This window comes from Giraffa tippelskirchi, chromosome 5 (genome assembly GCF_054371585.1).
Source record: "Giraffa tippelskirchi isolate mGirTip1 chromosome 5, T2T-mGirTip1v1.2.pri, whole genome shotgun sequence".
Lineage (NCBI taxonomy): Eukaryota > Metazoa > Chordata > Mammalia > Artiodactyla > Giraffidae > Giraffa > Giraffa tippelskirchi.
The window spans coordinates 190299073-190322412 of NC_137279.1; the positions used below are offsets into that span (position 1 = coordinate 190299073).

Sequence of the window (23340 nt, forward strand, 5' to 3'; positions counted from 1 at the left end):
TTTATATAAAGTCCCAAATCTCAGATAATTTTGTTTCAACATTAATTTTCCTAATTTTGTTGATCCTACTATTGTTACGGAAGAGAGCATCCTTGTTTTCAAAAAATAAACTAACTTAGAAAATGAAATAATTATAAACATGGTGTACGTATACACATATATATATGTACGTGGTGGACGGTGACTGCAGCCATGAAATTAAAAGATGTTTGCTCCTTGGATGAAAAGCTGTGACAAGCCTAGACAGTGTATTAAAAAGCAGAGACCAGTTTACCACCAAAGGTCCATATAGTCAAAACTATGGCTTTTCCAGTAGTCATGTACGGATGTGAAAGTTGGACCACAGAGAAGGCTGAGCTCCAGAATTGATGCTTTTTAATTATGGTGCTAGAGAAGACTCTTGAGAGTCCTTTGGACAGCAAGGAGATCAAACCAGTCAATCTTAAAGGAAATAAACCCTGACTATTCATTGGAAGGACTGATGCTGAAGCTGAAACTCCAATACTTTGACCACCTGATGCAAAGAGCTGACTCACCTGAAAAGACCCTGATGCTGGGAAAGATTGAGGGCAGGAGGAGAAAGGACAACAGAGAATTAGATGGTTGGATGGCATCACCAACTCAGTGGACATGAATTTGAGCAAAATCTGGGAGATAGTGGAAGACAGAGGACCCTGGCGTGCTGCAGTCCACAAGATCGCAAAGAGTCGGACACAACTTAGCAGCTGAACAACAAAACATAGCTTATTTATATACGTGCTTGTCAGTAATAAATCATTAGAGCTACTTTTGTAGTGAACGTTGAATTCTCAGAAGTTCTGTATCACCAAGGCTGACTGAGTATCAGTAGAAAGTGATGTTGAGCCCTCCACAGAGCACCATTCCTGAAAGAAAGCAAATAACCCATTGGTGGCAAGTTGATTATCTTGGTCCTTTCCACCCTGTGTCGTCCTTATTGGAAATGGCATCTAGTCCAGGTGTGGTTTGCCTTTCACACTGATGGCATCATCTTCTTCATCACCTCCCAAGAACAGCTAAACATCATCCCACATGATCCATTGATTTTAAGCTGTTCCATTGATCCTAAATCCTTACCTAAAAGCACCCAGCCTAACGGAATGTTGATGTCCCGTTCAAGGTTCAGCAGATCCCAGCTTCAGGAGAGCTTCCGTCCAAAATGTGGAGCATTTGCTGAACCAAACCATAACCATCAGGAAGCTGTGCCCTCAACAGCAAGAAGACAGGGGTGTGAGAACAGCATCATTGGGTCATTGCATACCCTCCCCATAATGCCAAGAGATCTATTTACAGAGTTTATGCTTTTCACCTAAGGTTGTAAGAACATCCTTCATTCTCTGGTTTCTACAGATTAAGCTCTGACTATCGAGTCACTAACACCCCCTTCTTGGCTTTTTGGCTAAAATCAAGTGTAGTATTGGGGCTTCCCAGAAAGCAGAGTGGTATAGAATCTGCCTGCCAATGCAGGAGATAGAAGAGAAGCAGGTTCTAATCGCTGAGTCAGGAATATTCCCTGGATTCGAAATGGCAGCCCACTCTAGTATTGATGCTTTTGAACTATGGTGTTGGAGAAGACTCTTGAGAGTCCCTTGGACTGCAAGGAGATCCAACCAGTCAATCCTAAAGGAAATCAGTCCTGAATATTCATTGGACAGACTGATGCTGAAGCTGAAACTGAAGCTCCAATACTTTGGCCTCCTGATGGGAAGAACTGACTCCTTAGAAAAGACCCCGATGCTGGGAAAGATTGAAGGCAGGAAGAGAAGGGGGCGACAGAGGATGAGACGGTTGGATGGCATCACCAACTCCATGGACTTGAGTTTGAGCAAGCTCTGGGAGTTGGTGATGGACAGGGAGGCCTGGTCCATCAGTCTATGGGGTCGCAAAGAGTCAGACACAACTGAGCAACTGAACTGAACTAGTATTCTTGCTTGGTAAATCGCATGGACAGAGGATCCTGGTAACTATAGTCCACAGGGTCACAAAGCGTCAGACACGATTGAGCAACTGAGCCCAACAATCCACAACTGATAAGGACCTGGGTGCTTCACAGGTCAGATACATTCCCTGGGAAAGCCCAGTTAGAGTTGCCTCAGCATAGTAAAGAAACTGCCCAGCAAGATAGCAGCAGTCATTTTCCAAATGGATAAATAATCCTTAATACTTGTTGTAGAAGAAATATTTTGGAAGAAGGTCTGTAAGACATGAGAAGAGAAGATGGAGTCAGGTGATGATTGGTCTTCAGATACCAGACTTTCACATGGAAAATTTTTGTGTACTTCCAAAAGCAAAATTGAAGATGGTTAGAGAAGGTTAGTTTTTTTTTTTTTAATAAATTTATTTACTTTAGTTGGGGGCTCATGACTTTACAATATCGTAATAGTTTTTGCCATACATTGACATGAATTAGCCATGGGTTTACATGTGTTCCCCTTCCTGGACCCCCCACCCACCTCCCTCCCCATCCCATCCCTCTGGGTCATCCCATTGCCCCGGCCCTGAGCCCTTGTCTCATGCATCGAACAAGGAATGGTGTTCTGTTTCACATATGATAATACACATGTTTCAATGCTATTCTCCCAGAACGTCCCACCCTCACCTTCTCCCTCAGAGAAGGTTACTTTTGACTCAGGGGCTTCCCTGATGGCTCAGTGGTAAAGAACCTACTCCCAATGAAGGAGACACAGGTTCAATCCTTAGGTCAGGAAGATCCCTAGAGAAGGAAATGGCAACCCTCTCCAATATTCTTGCCTGGAAAATCCTATGGACGGAGAGGTCTGGCGGGCTGCAGTCTGTGGGGTCCCAAGAGTCAGATACGACTGAGCAAAGAAGAACTTTCAAACTGTCTAGACAAGCCCTATGCAATAGAAATAGAAGTTGTATCCATATGTAATATTAAATTTTCTAGTAGCCACTTTAAAAAAGTGACAAAGGAAAACATGAAATTAATTGTAGCATTTTATTCAGCCCAATCCAAAATGTTAGTGGTTCAACCATGTCATCAGTATCAAAAATATTAATGAGATTATTTTACATTCTTTTTTCTATACCAAGTCTCTGAAATCCTGTGTGGATTTTATACTCCCAGCCCAGCTCCCTCTGAACCTTCTGGGTGTTCACCAACACTGTGCCCAGTGCATACTACACAGCAGTGGTCTGCACTGTCTCAGAGACCCTGAGAGTCCCGTCCATCAGCTCTCCTTGGTACCAAGTTAAAGGAGCTGCTTGTTGAGGATGTTTGGAGGGAATATTCACGCACTGGTTATGTCAGGGACAGTTTCCTGGTCTCCCTCTTACCTCATTTCCACTTTTTGTAGCAAAAGGAAGAACAGAATCCCAACCACTAGCATCCAACCGCCCAAATTATGCCAGGCCTGACCCACCTCTGGGAAAGACAGTCAGTTTTCCCAGAGCCTCTTAGCTCTCGGTGAGTTTGGGGGATCTTGTAAACACAACATGCAGTCAACCCTGCGTTGAAAGGCAGAGAAGCAAAGCCATCTATTGACTCTTGGCAGTTCATCAATTGGAGTAAATACAGTCAACCCTTGAACAACACATGTTTGAACTGCGCAAGTCTACTTATGGGCACATTTTTCAATAAACAGATTGGAAAAATTTTTATTGCAGGTGAATCACATAGCCTAGGAATATTGATAAAAATAAGATAATTATGAGTGCATAAATATATATATATATATAGTTTGTCCTTATATAGGAATAAGGTAACTGATGTTTAGTATAAAAGTAATAATAGCTTACTTTTCTTACTATTTTATGACACTGCTTTCAAAGAATGACATCTGTGTACAGTGTGTCTCTCCTATTTAGAGAAACTGAGTGTTAGTCTGTCATCACAGGTAAGTGTTTTTTTTTTTAATGTAATACTTCCAGTGCTGTATTATGAATATGACTGTAATACTCTGCTATAAAAATTTTATAATGATCTGTTCACTTTTGATGTCTAGTGTTAGTAATATGTGTAACATCTACAGTGTTTTGTGTCATATTAGGCAGTATTGATGTAGATACTGGCAGACATGCAGTGCATCTTGTAAACAGATGACATAAACATATGGTATTGGTAAACACAATACCATATTGTAAATACGTTTTGTCTTCCTTATGATTTTCTTAATAACATTTTCTTCTCTTGGAAATACATATGTAATATAAACATACAAAATACGTATTAACTATTTATGTTATGCATAAGGCTTCCAGGACTTCCCTGATGGCACAGTGGATCAGAATCTGCCTGCCAGTACAGGGGACACAGGTTTGATCCCCGGTCCAGAAAGAATCCACAGGCTGCAGGGCAGCTAAGCCCGTGTGCCGCAACTACTGAGCCCACGAGTCCTGGAGCCCAGGCTCTGCAACAGGGAAGCCACTGCAACGAGAAGCTCGCTCATGGCAACTCGAGTAGCCCCTGCTCACCACAACTAGAGAAAGCTCAAGCAGCCACGAAGACCCACTGCAGCCACAAATAAATGAGACTTCCGGGCAACTGTAGGCTAGGAGTAATTAACTCGAGAAAATCAAAAGTTGTCCATGGATTTTCAGCTGCGCGGTGGCTGACACCTCTAACCTCCAAGTTGTTCAAGGATCAACTGTACCTCCTTTTCAGCAAATGCTGTGCCTGTGTGTCCCCTCGTGAGAACCACAATAACACGGCAATATGAGGACATTGGAGGCTTGCTTTGTTCATGAAGTTGATAACCTTGGGTAATTTGATCATTTTTTTTAAGGTTCAGCAAAGTAATAAACACCCTTGATTTTGTTGCTTCTCCAAGGAAAGGAAGTTTGCAGGACACAGTGGAAAAGTCAGTATCATTCTGTTTAAATATGTCAAGACAAGCTAAAACCAGGGTGGACACTGTGTTGATTTAAGTGATCAGTGACGTTCTCCTGGGTCAGTTGAGACGGTGGGAAACCAGTTCTTCAGACGTTTCTTCAAGAAATGAGTGAACCTCACCAATCTCGCGTGTGCACCCACCTGACCACAGCGTGTGCACCCTGGATGTGAGTCACAGGATCGCTCCTGGGTGGAGCTGCAGGCAAAGGTTTCATTCTGAATAAAAGGAACCGAGCCATTTTCTGCTGGTGAGTCACATGATGGGAGGAATTGCCAAAAATCAGTTTTGACTTAATAACGTCTTCCTCATTGTATGCCTGTGCCTACACTCTGGGAGGAGCCAATGCGGGACAGCCAGCCAGATGCCCCACGCATAATACCCCCTAGGGTGACAAAAACCGATTCACAGGCATCCCACGTCAGATAAATAGCAGCTTAAAAACAGGAGTAGGTTGTTTGTGAGGCTGGGTGATGAGTGATGTCACAGAAGAAAAGGCCAAGAAGTTGCACATCCAGCTGGCAGCCTGAAGTCTACTGGACGCCTTCTGGTAAAATCTAAATTTCCAGCAAACTGCTCCATGGGTTTCTGAGCCCACATTCCCATAAAACACAAAGAACATGGGTGGAAATATGGGGCGTGTCCTCGGGGGCTTTTGTCTTGCCCGAAACACTTTAATGAGGACCCATCTCAAAAGGTTAGGAGGCTTTTGTCTCCAGCTGTGTCTTCTGGGGTCCATGCCATCTCTGCTCAGTGCCTATTTTAATACCATCTGATGTCTTTTGTGTGCCCAGAGCTGCTGCTGTCAATGGGATCCTGTGCAGGGGGAGCGTTTCTTCACATCCAGCCATGCCCCTCTCAGGGCAGCTGTGGACTCCAACCAGGGAAACCAAACACGCAGGGTCCACACTGAACCATCTGAAGCCCACAGTTTAGCCAGAGTCGGACATCTGCTTGATTCTTACCCTGCACTGTCCCTCCGTTTTCTGTTTTAAAACTGCTGTTGTAACTCACTTGGCGGGCAGGGTCATTCCTCTGGTTCCAGGCTTTGGATACCCGGTCACTCACTATATGTAAAGACAAGCTAAAACCAGGTAAGAGGTTCTGTTGATTTAAATGATCAATGATGTAACACAGTCTGAAAACACAGTCTCAGTAGAGAAAGAAATCTTTCCTAAAGGAGACAATGCCATTACTAGATATTTTTGACAAACAGGAGTTGCGTTTTCTTAGTTTCTAAGTTTTTTGATCGGCCCTTGAGATGTCAGTCCTTTTGTCATAAGAGTGGAATGGGCGAGTTTACTAAGACTTGGCAAGATGGAAAGTTTGTGGTGAATTTGGAACCAAATTCCTAGTAATTAGGGGAAAAAATTAAAAGACCTAACCAAGGCATAATTCTTGGGGTCGGGGGGAGCGGTTGTCACATACTTGTAATTCATCAGTTCAGAAGACCAAATCCAAATGTAGGCTAAATTTAAAAATTAAACTTAAATAATAATAAAAAAAAATAACAATAATACTTAAATATGTAAGTTTTGATTAAAAATAAAATAACTTTAAAATAAAAATAAATAATTTAATTTTAATAAAATAGACAAAACCTAACCGAATTATCCTGGATGTTTGCTAAGAGAGGTCACCTGCAGGGCAGCACAGGGAGGTCCATGCCCCCCCCACCCCCAGGAGGAAGCGCAGAGGTGGTGGCTGCAGCTCCAGTCCTGGTCAGGTCTCAGCACCACCCGGGCAGGTGGCCTCGGCCCTGCACGTTCAAGGGTGTGCCCTGCCCTTGACTGCAGCACAGGCGTAAGAGCACCCTGCTCTCGTCAGAAAGTTAACTCCAGGTTTCATCAAATTCTCAGTTGTAGAAAATCATATTCATGGCGAGGGCAGGTCCCTAAAGCCCTGGGTCTCAAAACATGTTCCCTGGACCACAAGTCAGGCATCACCTAGGAACCCCAGTTCAGACAGACTAAATGGAAACCTGCCATCAACCAGCCATGGAGGGACTGCCTAGCCCTGCAGGGTGGGTGGCTGGCTCTGTGAAGACAGGGCTTTGGGGCGTGGAGACCTAAGGTGTCTCTGCCGTCCAATACAACCATGTCAACCCTGGTGATTAGCATTCTGCGTCCTGGTTTATATAGTGAGAGAACAGAGAGCTTGATTGCGATTGCGGTCTTCAGAATTGCAGTTTGGGAAACACAGATTTGGGTAATTCCCAAAGAGTGTTCCAGGGAAGAAAAAGAGTCGGGCTTACAAGGACAAAAGCTGCACAGTTGTTAGTTGCCTGGAGAGACCTGTCACTGACAAGCCACAAGCCAGGAAATGCTTGTCCTTCAGGAGTCACGTTTTAGGGTAGAAGTCCGATAAGGAGATAGGCTATCCCAAGGGACTTTAGGGTAAGGGCTTGAAAAGTGTCTTGAATAGGGCAGTGCATAGTCAAGAGGTCGTGCTCAGTCGCTAAGTCAGGTCTGACTCTGCAACCCCATGGACTGTAGCCCACCAGTCTCCTCTGTCCATGGGATTTCCCAGGCAAGATGACTAGAGTGGGTTGTTCTTTTCCTTCTCCAGGGGATCTTCCCAGCCCAGAGATTAAACCTGCATCTCCTGCAGCGTAAGCAGCTTCTTTACCACTGAGCCACCAGGGAAGCCCAAGAGGTGACATTGGTGAAAGTGGAGAGTCACCATGTGGTTAAGGGACAGACAGACACTCCGTCCTCCTGGGGCTGTGTGCCCATCACACCGGGGGCCTTGCTCAGCCTGCGCACCTTTGTATGAGCCAGAAACAACTTTCCCCTCTCATAGCACAGGAGAGAAAGGGGCGCCTGCTTGGAGTGAGAACTCGTTTTCCATCTAAGTCAGAGTGTTATAATGCTGGGTGTTCATGTCTGTTTGGGGGACATTTGCAAAATAGGGGCTTCACAGGTCATGCAGTGGTAAAGAATCCGCCTGCTAATGCAGGAGACATGGGTTTGATCCCTGGATCAGGAAGATCCCCTGGAGGAGGATATGGCAACCCACTCCAGTGTCCTTGCCTGGAGAATCCCCATGGATAGAGGAGCCTAGTGGGCTACAGGCCACGGAGTCGCAAGAGTCGGACGTGACTCAGAGACTGAGAACACACGCAAAATAGAGCTGGCGTGCTGCACGCATTTTTGAGGGAGTCACACACCCCTGTGCCTCTTGTCCACTTTTTTATGGAGCTTGGCTACTACCAACCTTAATTTTGTCCATCCAAGTCACCACAACCTGGCCCCTGGTACAGTGTTCTCTCCCCCTTTCTCTTTGTGACCCACTAATTCTTCGTTTATAAGAGAAACCAGACCCCAACGACAGAACAAAAACCATTCCCAGACATCAGCTCTGGTCATGACCAAGGTCCTCAGCTCTCTCAGCCTCTTTGCTGCCAGGGGAGTAGGAGCTTTCTTGGAGAAATTAATTCACTTAACTTCAAAATACACTTGGAAACTTTGGCATTTATGAACCCATCCTGTAATTAAAAACACAAAGAGTCGAAGGTTTTTCCATTGTTAAAAAGCATCGGTTTAGACTCAGTTATTTTGTGGCCATTTTCTGTGTCTAGTTTGGTCTAGACAAGAATTAGGAGGGTCACTAAGTGCTTAGTCTGTTTTCTAACATCATAATAGGTTTGTGAATTTTAACAGACTAAATATCCTTAATGTCAATCCCTGAAAAGGAATTCACAGCACTTCAAAAAGTGTGAATTTTTTAAAAGGCCCCAGTTCAAAAATGTGTCTCCTCAACATTTTAAGAAAAAGAACCAGCATTTTTGTCTAATTGAATAAATTTCTGTACCAGGAAGAGGATTTTATTCCTTTAAAGTCTGAAGTGTAACCCTTGAACCACTGGCAACGTCCAAATTTAAAATGCGTTTAAACTCAAATATATGACTATATGTGTACATGCTTAGTCCCTCCAGTTGTGTCTGACTCTGTGGCCCTGTGGACTGTAGCCCACCAGGTTCTCTGTCTGTGGGGATTCTCCAGGCAAGGATACTGGACTGGGTTGCCATGCCCTCCTCAAGGACATCCTCCTGACCCAGGGATCAAACCCTTGTCTCTGGTATCTCCTGCATTAGCAGGCGGGTTCTTTACCACTGTGCCACATGGGGAGCCCCAATATTACTATGCATACACACACAATATGCTATGTGTGTATATACACACAAGCTTGAGATCATCCACTAGAAGTTGAAGGATAGCAGACATGATTCACCAAAACTCACTTCATCTGTCTCCTTTCTTTTCTCCCCATGCACCCTTTCCTGTGTGTGCCACCAAAGCAGCCCCCACATGGGTGCCCTCCCTGGACAGGGTGTGGGGCAGCACCAGGGGAGGCCCGGCCCGAAGGTGCCACCCAGACAGCCCACCTGGCTTCCCTCCTGGGTTCAGCGGAGTCCCCCACCTCAGGCTCACTGTAAGGACTGCTCAGGGGGCCCTGTGCTGACTTCGGCTTTGAACCGGGGTCTGCATGTGGGCTTTCTGCAGGTCATGCAGCTGCATGCAGCCATGCAGACAGGGCACGGGACTGCTCTCTGCATCTGAAGCGGACACAGGTGTGGAGCGCCTGGCCCCAGGCCAGCCCCTGGCCAGGAGGATCGACTCTCAGCCTAGCCCCCTGCCAATCCTCTGTACTGGGGGAGACCTGAGGTTGGGCCAGGACCCCTGGGTCCCCGCACCCCACCCATTCTCGAGTCATGCCTGAGTCTGGTCTTCAGGTGCTCCCTGAATGAAATCTAAGCCCAGGGTCCCACGAAGACCCCAACTCCAAGCCACCGGGCCACCCTCCCCAGCACCACCCAAGGGCCACTCTGAGCCGTCCCAGCTCAGTGCCTGGAGCCCCGCCTCTGGGGGGGTCACCGCGCCGCTGGCCTGAGCCCACCCATGTTCTGAGCGATCTGAGTTTTGTTTCCTGTAGTTCCTGAAGGAAAAGCGAGGCTGTGGATCTGGTTCCCACACCCCTCGAGGAGGCCTCTACGTGGGCTCCTTCCCCTGAACCTTGAACCTGGTGGGAACACCCCCCCCACCCCCCCCACCCCCCCACCCCCCGCTCATTATCGCTCAGGAGGAACGCCTGCCAGGCTCACTCAGAAGGCCTCCACATGCGGACAGATGATCTGCTGGGAAGTGAGTCTCAGTTGCATTTGGCCCTCTGTGAGTCACGGGGTCTAAGCTCTTTAGAGAAGTAGTTTAGACGAGTTTCCTAAGTTCATGCATTTCTGGCAGCTAAAATATTCTTTGCCTTTTGCCTTAAAAAAATATTAACCGCTACCCTGAAGAAACAGAGACAGCATTGTTCCTCGGCTCCTCCTGACCCTTATCAACAGCTCTCAGATAAAGGCCCGCCTGAATTTCAGGAGAGCATATTTATTTACTAAAATGTCCTGTTCGCTGGGATTTTTCTCAATGCCACGTAGGCTCAAAGCAAAACGTCTCTAAAGCTGCTCTGACTTTGAGCTCACTCGGCGGAGCCGGTGAGGGGGTGGGTGCGGGCAGATGCCCTTCCACCTCAGATTTCCCCACAGCACCTAAGCTGGCTCCTGCGGGAGGCAGGCTGCTTCCTCCTCGGGTGGGGTGCAGCCGGCCCCCCGCCCCTGGTCTCTGCTCCCGCGGTGGGCGGGGCCCCTGGAGGCCCCCAGGCTGGGCGCCAGCAGGCATCTCCTGCGCTCACAACAACTCTCTCCATCCCTGGTCCAGAGTGACCCTGCTTCTCTCCCACCCTCCTCCCCCGCACGTCCCCCGCTGTCCAAGAGAACACCTGGACGAAGCCCAGCTCCTCCAAGCAGCGACACAAACACGAGCCTTGTGACTCATCACGGGATGAGGCAGCTGGAGGACGGAGCGAGCCCAGTGCCAAGCCCATCATGGGAACCCTGAGTCACAGCGGAAGCGGGAGCTGAGTGTTGATGGGGTGAGGGCTGCATGGGAGTGTGTGAGCGCGTGCGCCATCAGGCCTCTGGGGCTGGCTCTTCTCTAGCTCTCTAGTTGAGCCCCTTCTCACCTAGCCCCTGCTCCACCTGCTCCTGCGTGCAGGAACAAGCCTGCCCCCACCCCAGCTAATTCTAACCCTTAGGCCAGATGGCTCCACCAGCTAGTTCATTAAAGGGGACACTCTGCTCTCTGCCCCCCTGCCGTGATGCTTAACCTGAGGGATGTGACCCAGCTGCCGGTTTCCATGGCAACCGAGGAGCCCACCTGACAGCAATTCCATCTATGCAAGTCAGCCTCCTTCTCCCCGCACCACGAGGGGTGAAGATTGCTGCCAGGTCCTGCCTGTCGAGTGCTGTCCGTGCCGGGGAGTCGCTCCAGGGACTCAGCTCCAGACGTGTAAGGACCCTGGTCCAGCAGAGACTCGAGGTCCTTTATCACCCGTCGGTGGGCTCTTTCTTCAGTCTGGCGACTGGGCAGTGACAGGCCTGCAGGCCTTCGGCGTGCGACCCGACAGCATAAGAGAAAGTCTGTGTGTGGGTCAGTGAGTGTGTGAGAGGGTGTGTGTAGGAGTGTGTGAATGTGTGTTAGCCTTGTGTGAGCATGAGGAAGTGTGTGTGTGTGTGAGCTTGTGTATACACCTATGTGTAAGCGCATAGTGTGTATGAGAAACTTGCGTGTGTGTGAGACTGTGTTCATGTGTGTATCTGTGTGTGTGTTACCTGCACACGTACATTCTAGCTCCCTGACTGCCCTTTGCCTTTTCCAAACAGCTTTCTCAGGAACAGGCCCTGAAACAAGCCTCTTCAGCTGGCTCCTGACTTAGGTCAGCTCTACAAAGGTGGGGCCGAGATGACAGTCAGTCAGCCCCTGCCCATTGGCCAACCTGGGCTGCGTGGATCCTGAGGATTCGCAAAGCCTGCTTTTTCAGCGCACCACACCCAGTCGTGTCCTTGGGGGTCATTCCACGTCGACTCAGGAGAAGTTGATGAAGGTCTAACGCTCTGTTTCAGGTGTGTGGAGCTGTCAGTTCTTCCTGGTTCAAAAGCATGAGCAAGACTTGGTGTGGCAGCTAGACACCCCTGAGATGTTTCTCACCCACGATGATAAAGAGGGAGAAACAGCATATTAAAAGGAGAAAAGCGGTAACTATTAATAGAAGCCCAACCTCAACCAGGAGAGAAGCATCAGGTGAGGCTTCTCTGATGCTTTACAAGTGTGAGGCCATTCACTCTTGCCGAGAAGCTCATGGGGTCAGGTACTGTTCTACAGTCTGAGGAAACTGTCTCCCAACCCCAGAAGCTCAACCCTACACGATGGCAATGACGCAGCCCAGGTTCTACCCACTCTCTGATTCTAGCCCATTCTCTTTCCTCGATACCAAGTGGTCTCAAATATTTTTAAAAGATATTAGAAAGCATAAACCTTGTCTTTTATGTATCTTACAGGAAAAACCACCTTTCGAGCTGGGAAGGGCCTGTAGTTGTCTGAGAAAGTAGCCTTGGACATGAAAGCCATTTTGAGACCTTTGACCTGGAATCCTAACCTTGCCTGTATTAGCTTCTCAGCAGAGGAGCAGATCATAAAACACATCTGATGAAACTGTGTGACTGTCACAACTAATTGTCCAAAACCTGGACGTCCCCACAGCTGTGGATGATAACCTAGATCAGTGATTCTCAACTGGAAGAAATTTTGGCCCCCAAGATTCATTAGGCAATGTCTGGAGATATTTTGGGTTGTCACCTTTGGTGGTGGTGGTCACAGAGGTCAGGAATGCTGACCACAATGCACAGGGCAGCCCCACCACAAAGAACGCTATGGCTCCAAGTGTCAGTTCCTAGAGTAATTCCTTTCTTTGCCTGCTGGCCACTGGCATGGGGAGCCCAAAATGATGGTAGCCTCAATTCCAAGTGGAACCATTACAGCACCCCCTAGTGAACGCGGAATTTGTAATGCAGTGGAGTCCGAAGTTGAGATTTCAATGGGCAGCATGGATTCCCTGCGGTGATGAGACATATTGCTGGAGGAGGGGAACCGCATTTCAGCTAAAGGCTTAGCCCACAGGTGGTAACCTGGGAGTCAGGGTCCTGCTTGTTCATCATCTGTTTATTAAGCTCTCTCACACTCCTCAGCCTGAGTGTGCCATCTGCTTCTTGCTGGTGTTCCTACACCAGGCTTCTTGTGGAAAAGTTCCCAATGCACACACTCCTGGTAAACGGCAAGGAGAGCCAAGATCTGGAATTCCAAATTCTTGATACAAGTGTTTCTGTTTAACTCATGGAGCTTTTCAAAGTGGTTTTACCAATTTACACTCCCATGAGCTGTGTACGAAAGTTATAGTTCTTTTACACCCTCATCAGCACTTGGTATTGTGTGTTTTAAAAAATATTTGATTTATTCTTCACAGTGTTAAGAAACTTCACAGTGTTTTTGATTTGGGCAAATGACCAATGAAGTTGAGCATCTTTTCATATATTTATTGATCACTGGATATCATTTTTTGCCAAATTTTTTGCCCATCTTACTGTTGGATTGGTTTTCTTATTTACTATTGACTCTAAGAGCTTCACATATGTTCCAAGGATGAGCCTTTTTTAGATATATATAATGCATATATAGCTTCGTAGATGGTGTGGGTTGCATTTTCCCTCCATATGTCATTTGTCTTTATGTTAGTATCTGGAGTTTCTTTTCATTGTACTTCTGGTTTATTCCCATTGATTCTTGAATTTTTTTCCCCTTGGATCCCTCTTTGATTTTGCTGGATTTTATTCCAAAACACTTTCTCAACAAAGGTCCATATAGTCAAAGTTGTGGTTTTTCCTGTAGCCATGTACTATGGAATGTACACTGGATATGACAGTTAGACCATCAAAAAGGCTAAGTGCTGAAGAATTGATGCTTTTGAACTGTGGTGCTGGAGAACTCTTTGAGAGGCTCTTGGATAGCAAGGAGGTCAAACTAGTCAATCCTAAAGGAAATAAGCCCTGAATACTCATTGGATGGACTGATGCTGAAGCTGAAACTCTAATACTTTGACCACATGATGTGAAGAGCTGACTCATTGGAAAGGACCCTGATGCTGGGAAAGATTGATGGCAGGAGAAAGGGACAACAGAGGATGAGATGGTTGGATGACATCACCAACTCAGTGGACATGAATTTGAGCAAACTCCAGAAGATAGTGAAGGACAGGGAAGCTTGATGTTCTGCTTGTCCATGGGGTCACAGAGAGTCAGACATGACTTAGCAATTGAACAACAACAACAAATTCCAAAGCACATTTTGGGCATATGGAAGATAATATTCTGATTTCTTGAATGTTACCAAGTCTTCATTTTGCCTTTATTCTTTATTGGTAGTTTAGCTGGGTGTATAATACTTAGAGAATGCTCTTTTTCTCCAGTTGCACCAGTAAATTGATCATGAAGAAAAAAAACTTCCTCATATCTCATTTACAATATATATTTCAAATTTCTTAGCTCTGGTTTCTTTTCTTTTTTTTTTTAATCTTTCTTGTTTCTTAAAATGCCTCTCTTTCATGGAGACTCAGTTTCCCTGAATAGGCCAACTGGTTTCATCTTTTCATCTGCAGAAACAGGTGAGTTTTCAATGCTTTTTTATTTATTTATTTTATCCTGACAGATAGAAACCTATTCCAGATTTTTAAAAAATGGAAAATTTCAGAATTCTTGGTCTCTCTTTTTGGTAGATTTAATGTAATTTAGTGTGAAAGGTAGAAACTGCAGGTAATGGAAGGGGGCACAAACCTGGGAAGTCTTCTGGTGGGGACACTCTCCCTCCCAGCGGGCCATCAGCTGCCTGGGAGCTCTGAGTCTTTAACTCCCACTGCCAGCTGACAAAGGTCAGCAGGACCTGATGCAGCAGAATTTTCTGCTCTGTGAGGGAGCTGCCCCCAGTCCCCCACCTCTCTCTAGGCAGGTATTATAGGCTGAGGGTGCCCCAGGTCAGGCTTCAGCAGGGCTGAAATTCAGTCCCTATGCACGCAGCCACCATAACCCACAGCCCCCTCTGGAAGATGTAAATGGTGGGATGGTTCACCTTTCCCTTACATTATTTTTTTCTGGTTGTTGTTGTTCAGTTGCTAAGTTGTGTCCGAAGTTGTGTCCGACTCTTTGTAACCCCATGGACCGTAGCACAGCATCCTTCTCTGTCCTCCACTATCTCCTGGAGTTCACTCACCATTTCTTATTTCAGAGCATCAGGAATTTAGGAATTTGGATGGTTACCTTTTCCTAGTTCCCAGTAATCATGGAGAATTTTCCCTGTTATTCTGTTAGATCATCTTTGTGGGGATTTGCTAAAGGATATAAAAATTACAGAAGGTTAGAATGTTACCTCAGTGAGAAGATTTAGTGGAAGTTTTGTGATGGAAATCATCTGTAGTTTGAAATGCAGGCAGGATTTAAATTCAGAGACTTAGGGATTAAATGTGATTAAAATTCTGACTTTTAACTATTCTTTCAGTTTCTGATAAAACCCATAGCCAACTGGAGGGTTCCCTTAAATAGCTCATTCTGAAATAATCAACAATTTACATCTTACTCAAGTGATATGCTAGCTCTGGCTTAATTATCCATGAAACTGAAGCTGGCCTTCAATTGGAAGAGCTAATTGACCTGCTGCTTAATCCAGTTGCAGGAAATCCAAGGTATGTCTCTGAAAATGCCTTGACTAAATATATGCTTTGGGGAGATTCTCGATTAGTCTCTGCTAATGTATTCCTATAAATGCTAGTTGGAGTTCTTTTTAATCAAGATAGCATGTCAAGGGGGCTTCCCAGGTGGCACTAGTAGTAAAGAGTCTGCCTGCCAATGCAGGAGAATTAAGAGATCCAGGTTCGATCCCTGAGTCGGGAAGATCCACTCGAGGAGGGCATGGCAACCCACTCCAGTATTCCTGCCAGGAGAACCCCATGGACAGAGGAGCCTGGTAGGCTACAGTCCATAGGGTCGCAAAGAGTTGGACTCGACTGAAGTGACTTAGCACAACACAGCATATCAAGGATTTCTATAATTAGTTCAACTTAACCTCTTAATAGTCAACATGTTGAGTTTTTCTTGATGCCTATTAGCTATTGGCTCTACAGCTCAACACTAAAATACAGTTCCTGAATCTGAAAGAGAGTATATCTATAACTGAATCACTTTGCTGTACACTTGAAATTAACACAATATTGTAAATCAACTATATTTTAATTATAAAAATAAAACAGTTCCTTCCCTAGCTCATTTTATTTCCATAAGCTCTGTGTTGTTAAAGAGATCAAGTTACATGACCTAATGAAGGTTTAAGTATTGTTAAAATTTCAGTAAGTGATTTATAAGTGAAATTCCCAATGAAAAGATTTGAAACCCAATAAAAGTATGCCTTTTTTGCTTTTTTTGAAAGAATTTCAGACTTACAATTGCAAAAATAGTACAGAAATTATTCTAGTATACTCTGTGCTTTCAGCTTCTTCAAATATTCTGACATAAGCTATAGTACAGCTATCAACACCAGGAAATTAACATTGACATAACACTATTAACTGAGCTTCTCAGGTGGCTCAGCAATAAAGAATCTATCTGCCAATGCAGGAGATGTGGGTTTGATCCCTGGGTCAGGAAGATTCCCTGGAGAGGGAAATGGCAGCCCACCCCAGTATTCTTGCCTGGGAAATCCCTTGGACAGAGGAGCCTGGGGGGCTACAGTCCACAGGGTCACAGAGTTAGACACCACTTGGCCGCCAAACAGCAACGCTTCCTCAGTCTGTCTTTTATGAGCTCAGTGTGAGTGAAGAACTTCAGGCATCCATTGGTTTTTAGACTGTTTCTCTATTTGAATTAGCCGGATATTTTCTCTTGATGAGACTGATGTTATGTATTTTTTCTCCAGGATGCCCCATAAGAAATGCTATGCCTTTCTCAGTGCATTATAACAGTGGAACACGAGATCCATATGTCTCATTACTACTAATGGTCATCTTGATTTGGTTAAAGTGGTCTTTGTGGGATTGCTTACTGTTGTTAGCATATTTCTCTTTGAAATAAGTATCTGGTGGGGAGTTACACTGAGTCTATGTAAACACCCATTTCTCATCACACTTTTCACTCACCAAATTTGCTTTCCATTGAATGCTTTTGGACTACAACAACTAATAATATGTGTTACTCAAATAAGGACTTTCTATTTTCATCATTCTTTCTACATGTATTAATTGGAATTTCATTGTAAGAACTGTTCTTTATTTGTTCTGTTCTTTGTAATAGTATGGACTCTTGGGTATTTAATTTATTCTAGGGATTATAATCCATGACTATCATACAATGTTTTTATTGTCCAATTTATCCAAGATTTACTCACTGGAGATCCTTCAAGTTCACTCCTGCTTTGGCAGTGACTCCACCAGTCAATCCTAAAAGAAATCAGTCCGGAATATTCATTGGAAGGACTGATGCTGAAGCAGAAACTACAATACTTTGGCCACCTGATGGGAAGAACTGGCTCATTGGAAAACACCCTGATGCTGGGAAAGATTGAAGGGGATGACAGAGACCGAGATGGTTGGATGGCATCACTGACTCTATGGACATGAGTTTGAGCAAGCTTCAGGGGTTGGTGATGGACAGGGAAACCTGGCGTGCAGCAGTCCATGGGGCTGCAAAGAGTCGGACACAACTGACCGACCGAACTGAACTGAACCATCGTATTTGGGTCACTGTCTTACTTTCTGGCACCACAGAATGTTCCTGACTAATCTTGTACCTTCCCAGAGCCAGCTCAGGTGTCATCTGTTTCTCCAAGAATCCCTGTTCCTTTAACTGGACAATTAGGAACCAAAATCTGGGTCTGGGGTGTGTTCATTGCTGCTGGGTTGTCATTTCTTCTCGGCTTTCTCATTTGTCATTTGGGTTTGTCACTGTATTCCATTTTGGATCCCTTCTCACATCCCATTTGTTGAAAAAAAAAAAGGGGGGGAAATGGTCTCAGGGCTTCCCTGGTGGTCCAGTGGTTAAAACTCCCTGCTCCCAATCCAGGGGGCCCAGATTCAATGCTGGTCAGACAATTAGATCCTGCATGCTGCAACTATTAATAAAAGATCCTGAGTGCTGCAACTAAAGATCCAGGGTGTCACAACTAAGATCCAGCACAGCCAAATACTTTTTTTTTAAGGGAGATGATGTATCACTTAAAAAATTTAAAGTGAAAGAAGAGAGTGAAAAAGGGAAATGATGAAAGTCAAAGAGGAGAGTGGAAAAGGTGGCTTAAAACTCAACATTCAAAAAACTAAGATCATGGCAGCTGGTCCCATTACTTCATGGCCATAGATAGATGGGGAAACAATGGAAATAGTGAGAGACTTCATTTTCTTGGGCTTCAAAATCATTGCAGATGATGACTGCAGCCACGAAATTAAAAGACACTTGCTCCTTGGAAGAAAAGCTATGACAAACCTAGACAGCATATTAAAAAACAGACGTTATTTTGCCGACAAAGGTCCATCTAGTCAAAGCTATGGTTTTTCCAGTAGTCATGTGTGGATGTGAGAACTGGGCCATAAGGAAAGCTGAGTGCCGAAGAATTCATGTTTTTGAACTATGGTGTTGGAGAAGACTCTTGAGAGTCCCTTGGACTGCAAGGAGATCCAACCAGTCAATCCTAAAGGAAATCAGTCCTGAATAGTCACTGGAAGGACTGATGCTGGGGCTGAAGCTCCAATACTTTGGACATCTGATGCAAAGAGCCAACTCCTTGGAAACGACTCTGATGCTAGAAAAGATTGAAGGCCGGAGGAGAAGGGGAAAACAGAGGATGAGATGGTTGAATGGTATCACTGACTCAATGGACATGAGTTTGAGCAAGCTCTGGGAGTTGGTGATGGACAGGGAAGCCTGGCGTGCTGCAGTCCATGGGGTCACAGAGTCAGACACGACTGAGTGACTGAACTGAACTGAGATGGTGTCAATTTCCTTTACTGAAGCTATGTTTTACCTCCTCCTGTTGGAGGCCAGCACTGAATACTTCTCACTACTTCTGTCTCTTTTCCGCCCCGCTTCATGCATCACATGTTAAGAGTGAAGAATGCTTGACAAATTTGACACAGTTCCTAAGGGATCTGGATGGGAGCTTCTGTCCTACAGCGTGGCTGGCAGGCAGGCTGGCTGACATCCTCAGGTGACCTCAGGTTCGGGGGCTGAAAGCCTTGTAGTCCATCTTAACTTGTGCTTGCAGTTCAGTTCTGCCTCTCAACCACACCTTTCAGGGAACAAAATGATGGATGAGTCATGCAGAGAGAAAACTGTTTCATCAGTAAAATTTAGGATCATTTAAATAGCTCAACCTAGATTATTTTGGGTTTTGGCTTTTTCTCAGGTTTGCTTCAGTTCACCTGATTCAAATACTATAAACCTGTGGCTTGGGACGGAGATTTCCTGTTGAAGTATGTGGATGGGCATTTTGATCCACAATGGGCATCTTGTTGTATGTGAAGTTGTTTTTAAAAGAGCAAGTTGCTGTTGGTTTTTTCCTCTGTGCTTCAGATCACCCAGAGCTGGAGAGTGGGTGTGTAAACAGGCACTTTAATGCACTATTGCAGAGAAAATAAATCATTTTGAAAATTTTTGAAATAAATTTTGAAACACACTTTAAGATTGAAAAATATTCATATTCTTTTAGTCAATAATTTCTTCTCTTGAAACCAAACCAATTAAAAAAATAGGCATAGATTCATTTCAGCATTTTCACAATAATAAACTTGAGGGAGGAAAATCCCTGAAATACCCAATCATAAGATAGGTGACAAAATTATTGCAAATGCTCTTGATAGAATACTAAAAAGCTTTTAAGCAGATTTCCCAATACATTAGTCAAATGGAAAGGATTTATGACATAGTAAGTTTAAAGAGAAAGATACTGGATCAGTTATCTGTTTGTACTGAACACACACGTTATTATTTATGTGTGTTTAAAAGACCAAGAGGAAATTTATACCAAAGTATAAATACTGGTGATGGTACTTCTTGTATTTTTTTTCTTTTTGCTTCTTTGTATCTTTTAAATATTCCTGAATGAGCACAACTGGCTTTGATAACAGGGTGGGGAAATAAAAAATAAGGTTTTTCATTTGTAGTAAGAACAAGTGGTTGGGTTTAGCTAGTAGAATTAGTTATAGTGGTGTTGAAGGTTAATTCTAGTGTTAAAAATAAGTTTAAAAGAATCATTCTCAAGCAAAATGGATATGACTAGCAGAATCATCTGGAAAGTCTTTCCAAAATAAATAACCCCAAATCCAGCTCCTATGCCCACCCAGTACACATGCAGGCACACACACTCAAGCACTCACACACACACACTCACACAGGTACACAGACACACAGTCACTGGGACTAAGAACCAAAGCTCTCATTCCCCAGCACAAAGATGCATCCGTCAGCAAAGTGTGCAGAGATCCACTCTGCGATCTCCAGGGACGCACAGATAAACGGGGGCTCGCAGAGGCCTTCGCTGTTTTTTTAATATTATGTATTTGTCTTTGGCTGCGCCGGGTCTTCGGGGCTGCTCGAGGTTTTCTCCAGCTGTGGGTAGCAGGGGCTACTCTGCAGTTGTGGTGTACGGGCTTCTCATTGCGGTGACTTCTCTTGTTGCGGAGCATGGTTTCTAGGGTCCGTGGGCTTCCGTAGCTGCAGCTCCCAGACTCCAGGGCACAGGCCCAGTAGTTGCAATGCATAGGCTTAGCTGTTCCATGGCTTGTGGGATCTACTGGACCAGGGATTGAACCCTACATTGGCAGGCCGATTCCCCATCAATGAGCCACCAGGGAAGCCCCCAGGCCTTTACTATTAACTTTATTAAATTTTAAAAATTTAGTGGGATATTTGGAAACCAAAGAAGAGAAAAAGTGTCATAGAATCCTATGACTCTAGAGAGGCCAGTTTGCATTTTTTTGTGCATTCTGCCCCAGTGTATTTGGGAAACACATCACAGACATTAAAAAAGAAACCCCTCCCTTGTGTAGGTGTGTGTGGTGGTTTGGACATGGGCTCTGTGAACTCATCCTCTCTGAGTGATGGGTGACCTTGGGAATGACCCACCCTTAATCTTTCTGAGGCTATTGTCTCTGTTCATCTGAATAAAATTAGAGGATGATAATAGTTTCTGCCTCATAATACTGTAGTCAGAATGAAAAGAAACATTCGGAGTGATCCCTGGCGTATGATGAACTGTTGCTGTTCAGTCGCTAAATTGTGTCCTACTCTTTATGACCCTATGGGCTGGAGCACACCAGGCTCCTCTGTCTTCCACTGTCTCTTGGAATTTGCTCAAATTCCTGTCCACTGAGTTAGTGATGCTATCTAACCATCTCATCCTCTGCCACCCGATTCTCCTTTTGCCTTCTATCTTTCCCAGCATCAGGGTCTTTTCCAATGAGTTGGCTCTTCACATCAGGTGACCAAAGTATTGGAGCTTCAGCGTCAGTCCTTTCAATGAATATTCAGGACTGATTTCCTTTAGGATTGACTGGTTTGGTCTCCTTGTAGTCCAAGGGACTCTCAAGAGTATTCTCCACCACCATTCAAAAGCATCAATTCTTCCGCGCTCAGCCCCCTTTATGGTCCAACTCTCACATCCCTACGTTGATAGAGAGCATTTAACAGGAGGCTTCCTGTGTGCTGTTTTCAGTCTTGCATAAATCCTTTGTTCCTTATTAGCTCCTGAATGCAGGAGCAAGAGGAGCCACAAGCGGTTGGTTCCCAGGAATAATAGGAATCTATGCATTTCCTTCGTTAGCTTTACCATACAGTGAAAAGTAACCCTTTACAATTCTCTTCCCTTCTGATATGGAAAGTAACTATTTACAACCCCCTCTCTTTGAGATTGATTCTAGCCTCATGTTTCCTGGATGACTTGTAAGATTTTTGATCCTTATCTCTACTGAGAAAAGCTATCTTGTAAGACAGTATATATATGCCCACAGTATGTTGAATAAATGCCTTTTTTCCATCAGAACATTGGTCCCCGTGTCTTTCTTCATTTCTCTCTCTCTCTCTGCCTCTTCCTCTCTCCTTCAGGCTGCTTCTGTGGAGCACGGGGGTCCGCTTTGTCTACTTACTTGCCTGGGCTTTCAAGACCTCTTCGAGAGGGTGCCCTGAGCCTAAGTAGACGGTGCTTACTTTTTGTCTTAGAATTATATTGACACCCTGTATAAACCAGAGACTATCAGCCTCTTTCCTTCTTTCCTTCCTTTACTTTCTTATCGTCGACTCTGTACTACCAGGTTCTGGTCCATTAAAGTACATGACTACTGAAAAAGCCATAGCTTTGACTATACAGACCTTTGTTGGCAAAGTTATGTCTCTGATTTTTAATACGATGTCTAGGCTTGTCATAGCTTTCTTTCCAAGAAGCAACTGTCATTTAATTTTGTGGCTGCAGTCACCATCTTCAGTGATTTTGAAGCCCAAGAAAATAAAATCTGTCATTGTTTCCACTTTTTCCCGTTCTATTTGCCATGAGGTGATGAGGTCAGATGCCAAGATCTTAGTTTCTTGAAAGTTGAGTTTTAAGCCAACTTTTTCACTCTCCTCTTTCACCCTCATCAAGAGGCTCTTTAACTCCTCTTCACTTTCACCTCCAGACACATCCACAGTGAGCATCATTTCTGCTTTGGCCCAGCCGCTTCATTGTTTCTGGAGATGTTAGTAAGTGCCCTCTGCTCTTCCCCAGCAGCATATTAGATACCTTCGGACCCGGGGAGCTCATCCTCCACTGTCATGTCATTTTGCCTTTTCGTGCTGTTCATGGGATTCTCGCGGCAAGAGTACTGAAGTGGTTTGCCATTCCCTCCTCCGGTGGGCCAGACTTTTGTCAGAACTCTTCACTATGACTCATCCATCTTGAGTGGCCCTGCATGGCATGGCTCGTGGCTTCACTGAGTTACACAAGCCCCTTCACCACGGCAAGGCTGTGATCCATGGAGAGGGGCCTTATACAAGGGATGGCTCCCAACAGAAAGTCCTTCCCTGGGTCTGAGGTTCAAGCTCTGAGAGCAGGGCCAGTGAGCATGGACTCAGCCTCAAGCCCTCCAAACCAGCCATTTGTCCAAAATGGTCCTAGCAAGACTTGTGGTGAGCATAACACACATTGTCCAGAAAAGTAGCAAGGCCAGACCCACCATGGCCCTTTGAACTGGCCTGGGTGGTGCCAGGGTCTCCTTGCGTGGTTGAGGAGACCAGGGCTGGAGGAGCGGCAGATATCTAGAGCAGGAGAACCTGACCATCAGGTCAGGCATGCAGCCTCCAGTCCGGGATCTGGGTAGACCGGGTCACCCAGGGCAGGGCTCTGGCCCCCTGTGCACTAGGCCTTCGCAGACCAGGGCCCCCACAACATCAGGCCAGTTCCCAGGAGGCCTCCTTGCTCTTCCATAGATGCTGGATCACCCGTGAGTTTCCTGACACATAGTTTCCAGTGGATTCGGGTGGATGGGAGACTGAGCTGAACGTTCCCAACTGGAACATCAGGTC

The 23340-nt window shown here is 45.3% G+C and overlaps 1 long non-coding RNA gene across 2 annotated transcripts; it reads left to right on the forward strand.

Moving 5' to 3' along the window:
* The first annotated feature begins 9941 nt into the window (after positions 1-9941).
* LOC145507415 (uncharacterized) lies at positions 9942-19450 on the forward strand. 2 transcript variants are annotated; one of them, XR_014054840.1, is made up of 5 exons: positions 9942-10012; positions 10583-10796; positions 11587-11826; positions 12262-14417; positions 16715-19450. It is a non-coding gene; the product is annotated as an uncharacterized LOC145507415 (long non-coding RNA). The 2 variants fall into 2 exon arrangements; XR_014054841.1 differs by lacking the exons at positions 9942-10012; positions 16715-19450 and having other exon boundaries at positions 12262-16227.
* The last annotated feature ends 3890 nt before the right edge of the window (positions 19451-23340 follow it).